The 14635-nt window shown below is 38.8% G+C and overlaps 1 protein-coding gene across 5 annotated transcripts in view; it reads right to left on the bottom strand.

Moving 5' to 3' along the window:
* LOC125462707 (probable tRNA methyltransferase 9B) overlaps positions 1-1788 on the bottom strand; it is a 78897-nt gene extending 77109 nt beyond the window's left edge. For 2 of the 5 annotated variants that reach the window (XM_059647889.1, XM_059647894.1), the window contains exon 1: positions 642-766. The gene's annotated coding sequence lies outside the window, so the exon portion shown is untranslated. Of the gene's footprint in view, positions 1-641; positions 767-1586 lie in introns of those variants that run through there. The other 3 variants (XM_059647895.1, XM_059647901.1, XM_059647897.1) reach the window with 3 other exon arrangements.
* Between the last annotated feature and the right edge of the window lie 12847 nt (positions 1789-14635).

The following is a 14635-nucleotide window of genomic DNA, read 5'->3' as shown; positions in this document are numbered from 1 at the left end:
TAGCTTTCAGTGATAATAACCCCCTGCCATTCATTTAGTGCTGGCTGGAAATTATCGAAATGAGCAAACAGCAGGAAGTTGTCGTACTGCCTGTGTTGTAATCAATGGGCATAAGCTTTCCATGCCTGCTTTTGGGGTCCATAAATGTATCTTTCAATACATGTGAAAATCAGCATATCAGAGTACAGTGATCTTTGCATTCTGTCACTTTCAGTTTACACTGAAGTATCCCTGTAATCTCCAGCATTTAATGTAAAATATTCTTTTATAGTCCTTCACTCAATTAATGACAGTAAATTTCCTACAAGAGTTATTTCCAGTAACAGTTTGAACACAAGCTGCTTCAATTCAATACTGCAAGTCAACCAATTGCTATTAAATTTTCAACAGTTATATCAAAATGCAATGGCTTGTACAAATACTGACAGCTTGATACTCAAACATGTAAAATGTAGAGCAGCAAGACCAAAGTAAAGAGAAGTAAATAATTCAAAAGAAAGAAGAACAGTGAAGAAATAAAATGAACGTACAAGTGTGTCTCAGAGGACAATGACAATCATGGCAAAAGATGAGAACAATAAACAGAAATATAATGTTATATATGCATAATGCAGTACAACTACGAAACAAAATTATTTTACCTCATGTTTTCCATTCAAGACAGTTTACTTTCCCAATCAAAATACGAAACCATTACAAAAATCTCAAGTCAAAAACCAGAGCTCACGCTACCTCGATGAATAAGTCACCCATGCATAAGCAGTGCCTGATGATTCACAAATGAAGAAGCAGGCTGGAGCACTGAAGTGCAAAGCAATACAGTATGCTTTCTGGACAGTATTGTTACACAGCAAGATGCAGACAGAATTTAAAGCAATCTAAACGCTACCTTTCTTCCAATTTAAACTGTGCCTGGCATTTTCCAAGCAGCACACAAACATTGCAGATGCCTTTTTAAGATGCCTGAAATGAACATCACTACACTATTGTGAAGCATTTTATAGTGAAAAACGGTTAGATTCACTATACAGTGTAGATTTGTAAGAAGAGTGTCTAGAATTGAAATGAATCACAATACTGTTTCTGTAGGTAGTCTTTTTGCCCTTTTTTTGTTTATTTCACTGCCCACTATACCACAAATTTTGGTGTCATTCGTAAACTTATGAAACATGCCTTCTATACTCTCACTTAAATCATTTATATAAATAACAAACAAAAGTTGACCCATCACCAATCCCTGTGGAACACCACTGATAACAGGTCTCCAGTTGGAGAAACAGCCCTCCACAACCACTGTCTGTTTCCCGCCAATTTTGTATCCAGTTCACAAGCTCACTCTGAATTCCTTGTGATCTAACATTACTAATTAGTCTACATGCGGAAACTTGTCAAAGGCTTTTCTAAAGTCTATACAAACAACATCTACCACTCTGCCCTCATCAACGATCTGTTGGTTACTTCCTCAAAAAATACAATCAAATTTATGAGGCATTGTTTCCCTAGCATAAAACCATGCTGACTATCCTTAATCATTTCTTGCCTCTTCAAATGCATATAAATTCTATCTTTCAGGATCACCAACTTACCCACCACCGAAGCCAGACTCACGGATCGAAAGTTCCAGGCTTCTCTTTAAGTTGTGTCATTGCTGGCCATCTGAAGAGCCAATTCTCTAAGTGCTGTCCCTCTGCTACTCTCTTCAAGGCCCTACAAATTTTATTCTTCAAATAATGATCCAATTCTCTTTTGAATTATTCTTTGCACCTTTTTATTCATCTTCTAGTGTTACCTCCGAGTTCCCACAACCCTGCCAAATTAATTCAAACAGCACTAGAAAATCACCCCAAAAGGACATTGATCCTGGCTTTGTTTAGGTACAGCTCATATAACCTATATGGGTCCCATCTGCCTCCAGAAATGATCTCAATATTCCAAAAATCTGAACTCTTCCTTCCAGCACCATCTGTCAAACAAAGATTCATCTGCTCACTTGCACCTGGTGCAGGGAGTAACTTATCTACTTTTGACATCCAGCTTGTTATTTTCCTAACTCTTCTGATCTGTTTTGTGGCCCCTGTGCAAATGAGCCACGCTTGACTCTTGCAGTACCCACTAGTTCATTCATCAGTATTCAGAACAGTATGCTGTTTGCAGAACGAGATTTATTCAGAGACTCCTGCACTGCCTTGCTATGGTTAATGTTTTGACAATCAAATGAGCTTATTAGTATGCTGCTGGCCAGCCTTGGCTGTGCAAGCACATAAAAACACATTTTACCTTGAAAAGATTTTTGATCTGATTATATTTAATTATATATACTTAGTTTATATAATGTAGATGGCACCATATAAGCCAGTCTGGTAAATAAATTAAACTTGAACGAGAATTACTTTGAACTCTGAGATAACAAGATGTAGAGCTGGATGAACACAGCAGGAAAGCACATCAGAGGAGTATGCTGCTTGGCCTGCTGTGTTCATCCAGCTCTACACGTTGTTATCTCAGATTCTCCAGCATTTGCAGTTCCTACTATCACTTACTTTGAACTCTGATGTGTAATATAGCATCGTGAAAAGGATTTTGATATTGGAATGAAGTCTGATGGGTAAATGCAATATGCTAAAAACAGTGAAAAACAATTCTTGGCTTTTACACTGGTAGTATCCATAGAATGTGCAGCAGTTCTGTAGCCTACTTCAGCAATGGCAGTCAGAACCTGCTGCAAAACTTTAGCTGTTAGAACATACTTAGAATTCAGGTGCAGAGAACTACAGTACTTAACTTTAATATGTTGGGATAAAATTTCCATGGCAACCCTCCAGATCCTCTGCAGGAACTATGGTAGGAGCTGATTATGAGACAATAAATTGTGATCAGAAAGCTGCAAAAAATAAAACTAGAGAGGACAAGAAGGGAGGTAAGTAGGCAACTGAGTTTTGAACAATTGGTGTTTATGGAGCATGTGAGATTGGCAAGGAGGGCATTTAAGAAATCAAGCCTGGAGCTGGGAAAAGCATGGGTGAGGGTTCAGGTAGGCAGAAGAGGGGAGGTGGGGCTGATAAACCACTAGCCTCCATGTCCAAATGCCAAGAGCCAAGATCTATCTCTATCTACTTAACTTTATGTCCTGTCATCAAAGGGACATAATGCATTATCAGAAACTTACAAAAGAGCAACTAAAATGATTCATGAAGGTTTAGCTGTAAAGCTACACAGAAATAGCATTAAACAGGCTTCTTGTAACTTTCTTTCATATTTATACAGACTCAGAAATTGCAGGAATGGCATAAGTCACAAGTGCCATAAATTAGAATTTTTATATCACTTTTCAACTTTGCTGAAGATTGCACAATTCTGTATGATTAATAACTCCTCAAGAAGCGAAGCAGTGCCTATCCAAATGCAATAAGGCCTGGACAACATCCAGGTTGATGGAAGTAAATGGCAATTATCATATGATAAGTGCCAGGCAATGATCATCTTCAACATTGCAGAATCTAGCCATCTCACCTTGACATTCAATGATATTACCTTTCACAAGCCTCAATAACGAATCCTGGGCATTACCATTGACCAGAAACTGGACCGTACAAATGCTGTGGCTGAAAATGCATATCACCTATTACTACCAACTACTGCAAGACACAAGTCAAGAGCGTGATGGAATTCTGTCCACTTGTCCGGATGAGTGAGGTCCAACATCAGGCAAGAAGCTCAACATTATCCATGATAAAGCATCCTAGTTTATTAGCATTTCATCTACAACCTTAAATACTCATTCCTCCCACCTCTGATGCACAGTGGCTACAACGTGTATCATCAAAAAGGTGCATTGCAGCATCTCATTGAGGCTTCCTTGACAGGCCCTTCCAGCCCACAATGTCTACCACCCAGAAGGACAGGAGTAGCAACATAGGAACACATTCACAGTTGCTGCATCAAAATCCTGGAACTCCTTAACAGCACTGTGGATGTAACTACATCCCATTGATCACAACAGTTCAAGAAGGCAGCTCACTAACACCTTCCCAATACCAATTACAGATGGCTAATAACTGCTGGTCCACCCAATGATGCCCAAATCCTGTGAAACAATTCTTTATAACATACTATGGCATCTTGTTTCTCATTTACACTGCTAGGCTAATCTTGACCATCAGAACTTCTACAAAAAGTCCATTCGAATGAAAAGAAGGCCATAAATCTGGAAAATATGTCATGATGTCTTGATCTTTCTCCAGGGAAGATCACCACCACCTTAGAAAGACATTTAAAGAAGAGCAGAAAATGTGATTTTGCCAATAAAATCTACATTCCAGAATAAATTACTCAGTCTGAAAGGTCCATTCTCCCACTATATCCCTCCACCGATCATTTATGTTCCATCAGGCTATCTAACAGTCATTAAGTAGTGGTTGACTGAAAAACTATTCCAGTTAATGAGAAAACAGAAGATTCTATTTATGAGTCAGCCATAACCTCCACTACCTTGCTACTGACTTGATTTGTCTTTCTGAATACCTGCTGGATGGAACTCAGCTCGGAGTTCTTACCTCTTCCTAATATTACAAATACTCACCTCTGCAGGATTGTCTTCCCAGGTTCCACCTAATTGTGCTGCTCATGAAAATCTAGATGTCTGCCCATTCTCCTTTCGCTGTATGGACCAACACTATTTGAAGAGTAATACACGCTGGTTGATGTTACAATTTGCCTGTTCTATTTATAAATCCCAACTGAAATAAAGTCACTTAGCGGTTCTTTATTCCACATGTACCTGACCTTTTCAGGTCTCTTGTCCCACAGATGAATTTAAAATCCTTCATATTCCTAAAATCTGTCTGAAGTCCTGCTCCAATTTCATTGTAACCTTTGTCATCTTATATCCTTTCCCTCAATCTTTAGTCTTCCTATCAGTTGCTTTCTGCACATTCATGCAACAAGCTTTGATCCTGCTATTTGGGATGCTGTTCCCAAACTCCTCTCCTACCTAATTTAAAGTAAGACTGGCTATTTAGATACTAAAGGTCCCTTCACAGTACTGGGAGAATATTGTTTGCTGCTTAATGTTATGATCTGTCATATTTCTGTTGCATGAACACCTTCACCAATATGGTAGCTGGGACAATTTGCCACAAACCTCTGACACCATTTCAAAATTCCAAGGACATGCATAGCATTAAAAGGAAGTGTAAATGATCAAAATTTATTTATCCAATCGTTGTTATTCCTGCACTTAATAATCACTTTCTTGGCTATAAAGTACTTGAGGATACAGTTAGGTCACTAAAGACTTGCATTGAAGCATCTTTTATTATTGTTGCGTAACATGAGACGTGAACATATGGTCAGCCATGAAGAACAGATTATTTATTCCATTGGCATCAGGTCATTACAAACAGGAAGGGAAATTAAGGATTAACATTGAGCTGTTTTCACTATGTACATTGGAATGACCATGCGATTTATGTTGGGCTCAGGAATTTTTTGTCTGTCTGCTTTCCATTCCCTTTAGCCTTTTCTCCATCAAACATACACTTCTATTTCCAGCAAGAGCCCATTTGACTGCTCTGACTATCCTTGCTCAGAGTTGCCATCAGTTGGTAAAGGTCCCAGAGAATTGCTCAGCATCCGTCATCCCTCTGCTACTAGAGGTCCCATTACAATTGTCATGGTTGATCATTTTTCTGGCGGTGTTAATTGAAAATGGAATATTAACCGACAAGCCTGAGACCTCACTACTTTTGTCATACTCATGGAATCTTTGCTGCTACCTGAACAAGCAAATGGAGCCTCTATTTGGCATCTTCTCCAATGGCAGTAATCCAATTAATACTGGACTGTGTGTCAGCTTATATTATGTCCTTATACCCTTGAATAAGCCTTGAATCTATCAATTTCTGCCTCAGACTTTAGTGTGCAGTGAACTGAGCCAAAATGTCATATTTAGCACTTGTCTATAAATATCGGACCATATTGCTCTTTTGGCCCTTTCAACAGGGTTATTTTTCTTTTAATGAAATGAAATATGGAGACAGCAACAGTTTTTGGCATACAACAATTGCATTATTTCTAAAGCACAGTTCAAGTTGTTATCTGCTGGATGTTAGGTTGACTTGAGTCCAAAATTTCAGCAAAGAAACTTGAGAATAATTAAACTTTAACTGTTTCTCTCTCCACAGATGCTGCCAGACCTGTCGAGATTCTCCAGCACTTTCTGTTTATAATTCAAATTTCAATTATCCATATATTTCGCTTTTATTTAAAAATACTTGGGTTATTTCAGAGTTCAACACGAGTACTTATTCACTGCCACACTACAGACCATTATAAACAACATAATTACCTTTGGTGATACAAATGGAAAACATTGGAAGCACTGAGTAGATCAGGCACATCTGTGGGGAGAACATTAAAGTTAGAATTTCTAACTTGGTAATAATCATAGTATACTATGTCTGGAACCAGCTGTAATGGCAAATTATTGGTACTAGATGGCGTTATGAAATATTATTCAGTAAACTGATACTAGAGCCGTCATGAAATTTGAAATTGATTTTAAAGGCAAATGTAAAATGGAAAGCCAATTTAAATAGTCTAATACAAATTATTGTGCATTCCTTAAGAAACAATCCAGTACTTTTTGTTTGCTTGCTTTATTTTGCTAGCACAAGTATTGCCTGGGCAGCTGGTATCAATTTCTTAAATGTATTGCAATGTCATTCCATCAAGGCTTGAGGCAAATGTACAATGGCTGGAACATTTAGGCTGTTTCCAGTGACAACTAAAAGCAGCATTCAAACACAAGCGTACTGCAAGACATTCTCAGCACCAGACAGAAACATTGATGCTCACAAATGATGGCATGTTGCTGCAATCTTTCCAGTTACTTGTTTGCACCATGAAATTTATTTTCTGTATTCGTGAGATTGTGTCCTCTTAGGAACTAATTTGTTGTCATTTTTGGACGCCAATTTTATTTAAGTGCAACTCAGCTGCCCTGAAGGCCTCAATCCTGGGAACTATAACAAGTTGCCTATTTGGTTCTCTGCAGTTTGCCTGACACATCCTCATCATCCTTGGAATGAATGAGAGAGCAGTATGTTTCTTTAGTTGACTGTTCAAATGTTAAAATGGACACCAAAGAGGGAAAGATAAGCTTTACTTTCCCTGCCTTTTGGGTCCAAGATGGGCCTATAATAAAATTAATCCTTCATGTAGATTTCATGTGACTGAAAAGTACAAGAAATATTGATATCAATCATAAAATAATTACAACAGAAGGAGACCATTCAGCCTATCATGTTTATTCCTGGTTTTCTACAAATACCACTCAGCCAGTCCTATTTCCTTGCTTTTGCTCTGTACCCCTACAATTTCTGTCTCTTCAGATAATGTATCCAACTCCCTTTGAAAGTCACATTTGAATCTGCTTCCACCATACTCTCAGGCTGTGCATTCCAGACCTTAAGCACTCACTGCATAAAGAAATGGGGAGGTGATGGCTTACTGGTATTATCACTGGACTGTTAATCCAGAGACCCTGATAATGTTCTGGGGAGTCATCGTCAAGTCCTGCTCCAGTGGATGGTGCAATTTAAATTCAATAAATATCTAGAATTAAGAGTCTAATGATGACTGTGAAACCATTGTTGATTGTTGGGAAAACCCATCTGGTTCACTAATGCCCTTTAGGGAAGGAAACTGTCATCCTTACCTGGTCTAGCCTACATGTGACTCCACAACCACAGCAATGTGATTGAATCTTATCTTCCCTCTGGGCAATTAGGGATGGGCAATAAATGCTGCCTAGCTAGCAACACCCTCATCCCATGAATGAATATAATAAAAGGTTTTTCCTCTTGTCAGGATTTTTATTAATGGGATCTTGGATATCTACCTCAAAATACTAAAATACCAATAAGGCCATCTATATGTTAAACCACAGGAGATGGGTGAAATACTAAAGGAGTATTTCACATCAATATTTACTGTGGAAAGCAATATGGAAGCTGGAGAACTTGAAGAAATAAATTGTGATATCTTGAAAGCTGTCCATATTACAGAGGAGAAGGCATTAGACGTCTTAAAATGCATAAAGGTGGATAAATCCCCAGACCTGATCCCAGAACTTTGTGGGGAACTAGGGAAGTTATTGCTAGGCCACTTGCTGAGATATTTATATCATCAACAGCCATGGGTGAAGTGTTGGAAGACTGGAGGTTGGTGAATGTTGTGCTATTATTTAAGAATGGCAGGAAGGAAAAGTCAGAGAGCTGGTGGCCTGTGAGCCTGATGTTAGTAGTGGGTAAGTTGTTGGAGGAGATTCTGAGGGACAGGTTTTATGTGAATTTGGAAAAGCAAGGACTGATTAGCGATCACCAGCATGGCTCTGTGCGTGTGAAATTGTGTCTCATAATTTGATTGAATTGTTTGAAGAAGTGACAAAGAAGACTAGTGAAGGCATAGCAGTAGGCATTGTCTATTCGGACTTCAGCAAGGTGTTGGGCAAGGTTCCTCATGGTAGACTGGTTACAAGTTTAAATCACATGGAATCCAGGCAGAGCTAGCCATTGACTTGACTTGAATGTAGGAGACATAGGGTGATGGTGGAGGGTTGTTTCTCAGACTGGAGACCTGTGACCAGTGATGTGCTTCAAGGATCGGTGCTGGTCCCACTGCTTTCTGTCATTTATATAAATGATTTGGATGTGAATAAAAGAGGAATGGTTGGTGAATTTGCAGATAACGCCAAAATTGGTGGTGTAGTAGGTAGTGATGATGGTTATCTCAGAGTACAATGGGGCCTTGATCAGATGGAGTTTAATTTAGATAAAGATGAGGTGCTGCATTTTGGTAATGCAAATTGGGGCAGGACTGATACACTTAATGGTAAAGTCCTGGGGAGTGTTGCCGAACAAAGTGACCTTGTGATGCAGGTTCATGGTCCCTTGAAGGTGGAGCCTTCAGGTAGTGAAGAAGGTGTTTAGTACACTTGCCTTCATTGGTCAGTGCATTGAGTACAGGGCTTGGGATATCCTGTAGCGGCTGTACAGGACATTGGTTAGGCCACTTTTGGGATACTGCATTCAGTTCTGGTCTCCACACTACAGGAAAGATGTTGTCAAATTTGAAAGGGTGCTTGATCCTTCAATTGTAAGTTTTCTGTTAATATTCATTGTGGACTTCTGGATAGATCAGCATTTATTTCCCATCCTAAATTGCCCAGACGGCAGTTAAGAGATACCTACTTTGCAGCCAGTCAGGATTCACATGTCGATCCAATCAGGAAAGGATGTTAAATATCTTTCTCTCAAGAACATTAATGAATCATGTTTTTTTTAAGACAATCAACAGTGTCTACATGACTACCAAGAGGCTATCATTTTATTCTGGAATTTTGTTTAAAAAAGCTTAAGAATTGTAATGGCAGGAATAGTTAGCAATTGCCATTAAAGGTGAAGGAATAGCCATCTGTATTAAACTGAGGATCTGAGTAACCAATTCAGGCTGCAAAGAAGCAGTTACAATGCTTCCAATATATATTTAATCTGCATTTTTGGACAAAGCAGCCATGTTTAGTTTAAAATTCTGCACAGCAGCCACTGTCATGGGTATTCTGCTACGGCTGCCAATGGACTGACCATCACAAGATACAGGTACAAGGCAGTGACCATAGACCCGAGCGTGCTGCAAGAAAACAGGGCAGGTACATAAAGGGCCACACACCATGCAAGAAACCCAGTTTCATCTCAAAGTCATCTCAAAGTGCTACATCTGGCAAAAGGGAAACCATTCAGAAATGCGTCACTTGCCTATAGAAGCAACTCAAAACCCAAACCAAGGTCCAGCCATTACTGCCTTTAGCTATAAAGTCCATTATTTACATGACAAAGGGAGTTTTAGAGGTTTTACCCATATTTGTCTTCTTTGTAATTGTAAGCTTCAGGTGACTGAAAGCAACCATTTTAAGATTATTGCACCATTCATAACTCTATTGAGTCTAAATAATGATTCAATATGGCTGAAGGACATTGACATACTCTAACCAAAAGACAAATTTTGGAATAACAGTTAATTTCTACAGAATCATAATTTGTGCACTATTTGTTTACATACCTGTTTCATGGTCATATATTACAGAGCTTCAGCTGTTAAACTAAATTATTAAAGCTTTGAGTGTCATAAGGTTGAATATTTTTAATACATCTTAGCCATTAATTGCAAACAGATAAGCACTTTGTGAATCAGACAGCTTGACCTGTGCCATTACTTCATCACTAGGTGGCAGTAGATACTAAATAAATTCAACATGGCAAATTCATTTCACAATGTAATACAGTAGAAGATTAATGTGCAGAAACAAGCCACTCTATCCATCAAGCCTGTGCCAGCTCTATGGAAGAACAATTCTTCTAGTCCCAATCCCATGTTATTTCCCCATAGCCTTGAAAAAATATTTTTCATCAGATGATTTTGATCACCTGTACCAAATTTCTCTCAATCTCTTCTCCGAAGAGACACTATTTCTCTAATTTAATTGCTGAAACCATTCTTGTGAATCTTTTTAATCTTTTTCTATACCCACTCTAATGCCTTCACATTCTTCCTAAGAATGCTCAGAATTGGATGCTTTCCTCAGTTGAGGCTGAACTCACATTTTATAAGGTTTTATCAGATTCTTACCAAAAATATAGACTTCATGCTTCACTGAATTAAATTTCATGCACCAATTGTCCACCCATTCTACCAGCCTGTCTAAACCCTTTTGCAGTTCCTCACAGTTCACAAAATTTCCAAGATTTTTAATCGATAAATTTTGAAATTGTCCTGTGTACTTTCAAGTCTTAGGTTATTGATGCACATCAAGAAAAGCAGAATTCCTGATTCCAACACTAGGGAACCTACAATACACCTTCAACCAATCAAAACAAACTGTATTCTGCTTCCTTTCATGCCCTTACTGCCTCTGGTGCTCAATAATCTGTAACTTTGTTCACAAGTCTAACAAATACCTTTCAGAAATTCATATATATTATGTCGATCCCATTAGGCTCACCTAAGGCTACATCATCCGGTAATCATCAATTGTGTGGATTAGTGAAAATGCTTGGACGATTGCATTTGAATTCTAAAGCATGCACAATTCAATGCAATATAATAAATAAGAACTTATGTAAGTGGTAAATTTGTATTATGGGGAATTCCACCAAATGTGTGAAACACAATTTTATGATGATGTACTTAATGTGAATATCTAGTAAGTATTTTCGGATAATCTATTTTGAGCTTGCATTCTCCCAGAATAAGCCTTAATTAAGAATTTGTGTATCTATGATAATCAGTAATGATTTTACTGAAAGGGGCTGTTTATGCCAACAGCCTACAAAGGGCAGTCAAATTTTGAAATAAAAAAATTTTGAACTGACTTTGAAATGTTTAGTAGAGGACAAAACTGCAGCCAGTACAGGTCACAGATCAAGCAACTGCATAGTAGAGGAGCTACGATAACAGAATTATCAAAATACTAAAATAAACTTTGAAAACAAACTTCACGTATTTGTGAAAAAGGTAACCCATACTACCTTGAATTGACAGCGCAGAAACAAGCCACTTGCACCAACAGGTTGTTTTTATGTATCCAGCAAGCCTCCTCCCTCGATGCCTCATTTCATCCTTATATATTCTTGCATCTCTTTCAACCTCTAGCATTTATTTCTACTCTCTTTAAGTGCACCAATGTTACTGGCTTTAATAGTTCCATGCAAATTGATTGATTTATTATCCTCATGTATTGAGATACAGTGAGAAGTGTTGTTTTGCTTGCTATCCAACCAAAAGGTAGTTTCAACATTGTGAAAAGGTTTTAATTTACAGTTTGATCTTAGCAGCTCGGTATATGGCACCAGGACCAAGTCCATCAATTGTCCCACATCGCTGCAGCCTCCAGTCCGTTCCTCACCGGCACTCAGCAGCAACTAGGTAAGTCATAGTGTACCAGAATTCATACCTCATTCTCTCCATTGCTCCAGGGATGCAGTCCCTCCATCACCACCTTGGGTTATGCTTTCCTATAATCCTCTTTGTGTAAGGCCACTATATTTATTTTATTCTGTAAGATTTGTTCCTAGGTACATGTACCTAACTGGCACCATTAAAACAGTTCTGAGGAATGGTCACTGGATCCGAAACATTACCTCTGTTCTTCCTTTCACAGATGCCGCCAGATCTGCTGAGCTTCCCCAGCAACTTTGTTTTTGTTCCTGATTTACAGCATCCGCAGTTCTTTCAGTTTTTATTTTTCACCATTAAAAGGCAGCCATTGTAAAAAAATTTTCACTGTACTTCTATAGTTCTGTATTGTAGTACAAGTGACTATAAAGGATATTCCATTCTGTTCTATTCTATAAATATATCAGGGTAATAGAAAAGGAAGCAGAATATAATGCTACAGATACAGAGAGGATGCAGGGAAAGATAAAACTTTGCCATACCTGAAAGTAGATTTAAGAGAACATCGTTAGTAATTCTGTCAGACTTAAAATTGAGATTAAAAGAGTAGAATGATTATCGTCGAAGTAAGATGATCTGCTGGGGACAGCTCGCAAAGAGTCGCCATGCTCCTGCGCGATCTTATTCATTGTGCCTCATTTACTGTTATATTGCAAATAGGGAGTTTCACCTTCTAACCATTATCTAAGTATAGGTATTTTGCCTAAATTATTCCTTGGAGTCTAGACCTAGGGAACATGGTCTAAGAACTAGGACCAGACCATTCAGGAGAGATCTTAGGAAGCTCTTCTACACGCAATGGGTCATTGACATATCCAACGCTTTTCCATAAAAAGTAGTGGATGCTAGATCAATTGTTAATTTTAAATCTGAGATAACACAGTGTGGAACTGGAAGAACACAGCAGGCCAAGCAGCATCAGAGGAGCAGGAAAGTTGACGCTTCAGGTCAGGACCCTTCTTCAGAAATGGGAGAGGGGGAAGGGAGCTCTGAAATAAATAGAGAGAGGAGAGTTCGGGCTGGGGAAGATAGGCAGGATGGTTATAGGTGAATGCAGGTAGGCAATGGTGGAAATTGGTCAGTGAGGTAGGAAGAGCGGATAGGTGGGAGAGAAGATGGACAGGTTGTGTCAGGTCAAGGAGGTGGGGGTTAAAGGGCGGGTTGGTCATGGGATAAGGTCAGGGGTGGGGAGATTTTGAAACTGGTAAAGTCCACATTTAGGCCATTGGGTTGTAGGCTCCTGAGGCGGAATATGAGGGGCTGCTCCTCCAGTTTGCAGGTGGCATCGTTGTGAATTTTTTTTTGTTAAATAATTGTATGAAAAGAAATGAAGCAAAGGCAGGTATAGGAAGGTCGGCTACAAATCAGCCATAGACTCATTGAACGGTGAACTGGCCTGATGGTTTGATTGGTCATCTCCTGTTCCTCTGTTTCTTGTCACTAATTGCCTTACACGTATGGCCCCTAAATTTGCATTCCCTTTGTTACAATATTATTAGAGACCATTAACATATAAACAGAGATGCAAATACACCATGATTAATTCATAGAACTAAGCCAAAAGATTCCATATGTTTGAACAGAAATAAACTTTATTGAACAAAATGAGTACTGTTCACTTAATATTATAATCTATAATTACTAATGGTAAGGACGTTTATTTCCATGCAAGAATTCTCTTATGCATTAAACAAACTTGTTGTTTCTCTACAGCATTCCAAATATGTCCCAAGTTAATTTAAAAAGAAAACACTGGAGAACCTGTTGCAGGTTGGATGAGAAGTAAAGGTAGCTGGGTGAAAGTGTCAGCGTGTGATGGGGAGAGTACTCCTGTCCAAAGACATGGGCACTGAGGTGAAGATGATGGAAGAAAAGTTCAACAGCATATCACATCCAAAATTCACTTGGTGGGAGTGTAAAAGAACAAATCTAAGTCCTTTGCTGAGCATAGATCATTCAGTATCGGAAAGACGAAGGCCAGAGGGTATGTGGATATATGGCATGTTGCATGATTAGCAGAAGATATACAGTTCAGAGGGAAAGGGGAGGGAGGAAGAAACCAGGCAGGCATCAATATGTGTGCATTTTTGGAGCTTGCATTCCTTAGCTCCTGAAAAGGAAGAGAAAAGTATTATTGTTAGAGCATCAAATGGGATGAAGAATGAAATGGAACTGGGATGAGAGCAGCTTTGAGATCATGTCAGGCAGTGATGATGGACAGAAAGGAGTGCAAGTGGTGGCACATGAAACTGTGTGTGGGTCTCAGGATGTGGTGGAGGCAACAGTCTGATGAGCATCAAATATCTCAAAGATACCTGTAATTCTCATTGGATTCGAAACATGAAGATGGAACTTGAATTTGAATCTGTGTGGGGTATTCAAAGAGGAGCTGGAGGTTATGAAAGAGGAAGGGGGTGTGACTGTCAACGTGAGTTTTGGTAAGCACTAGGACGGAAACAGAAAACAATGACGGTGTACATGCTAAAAGATTAGAATGGAAATCCCGTCTAAGAGAAGAACAACATCTCTTCAATGTGGGCACACCTGGAAGAAAAATGGCAGTGAATGAAATATTCAAATAAAAGCAAAATACTGTGGATACTGGAAATCTGAAATAAAAAAT

The sequence above is a fragment of the Stegostoma tigrinum genome, chromosome 1 (assembly GCF_030684315.1).
Source record: "Stegostoma tigrinum isolate sSteTig4 chromosome 1, sSteTig4.hap1, whole genome shotgun sequence".
NCBI classification, from domain to species: Eukaryota; Metazoa; Chordata; class Chondrichthyes; order Orectolobiformes; family Stegostomatidae; genus Stegostoma; species Stegostoma tigrinum.
The sequence above is the reverse complement of the archived record's forward strand: the minus strand, read 5'-3'. Positions and strand labels throughout refer to the sequence as shown.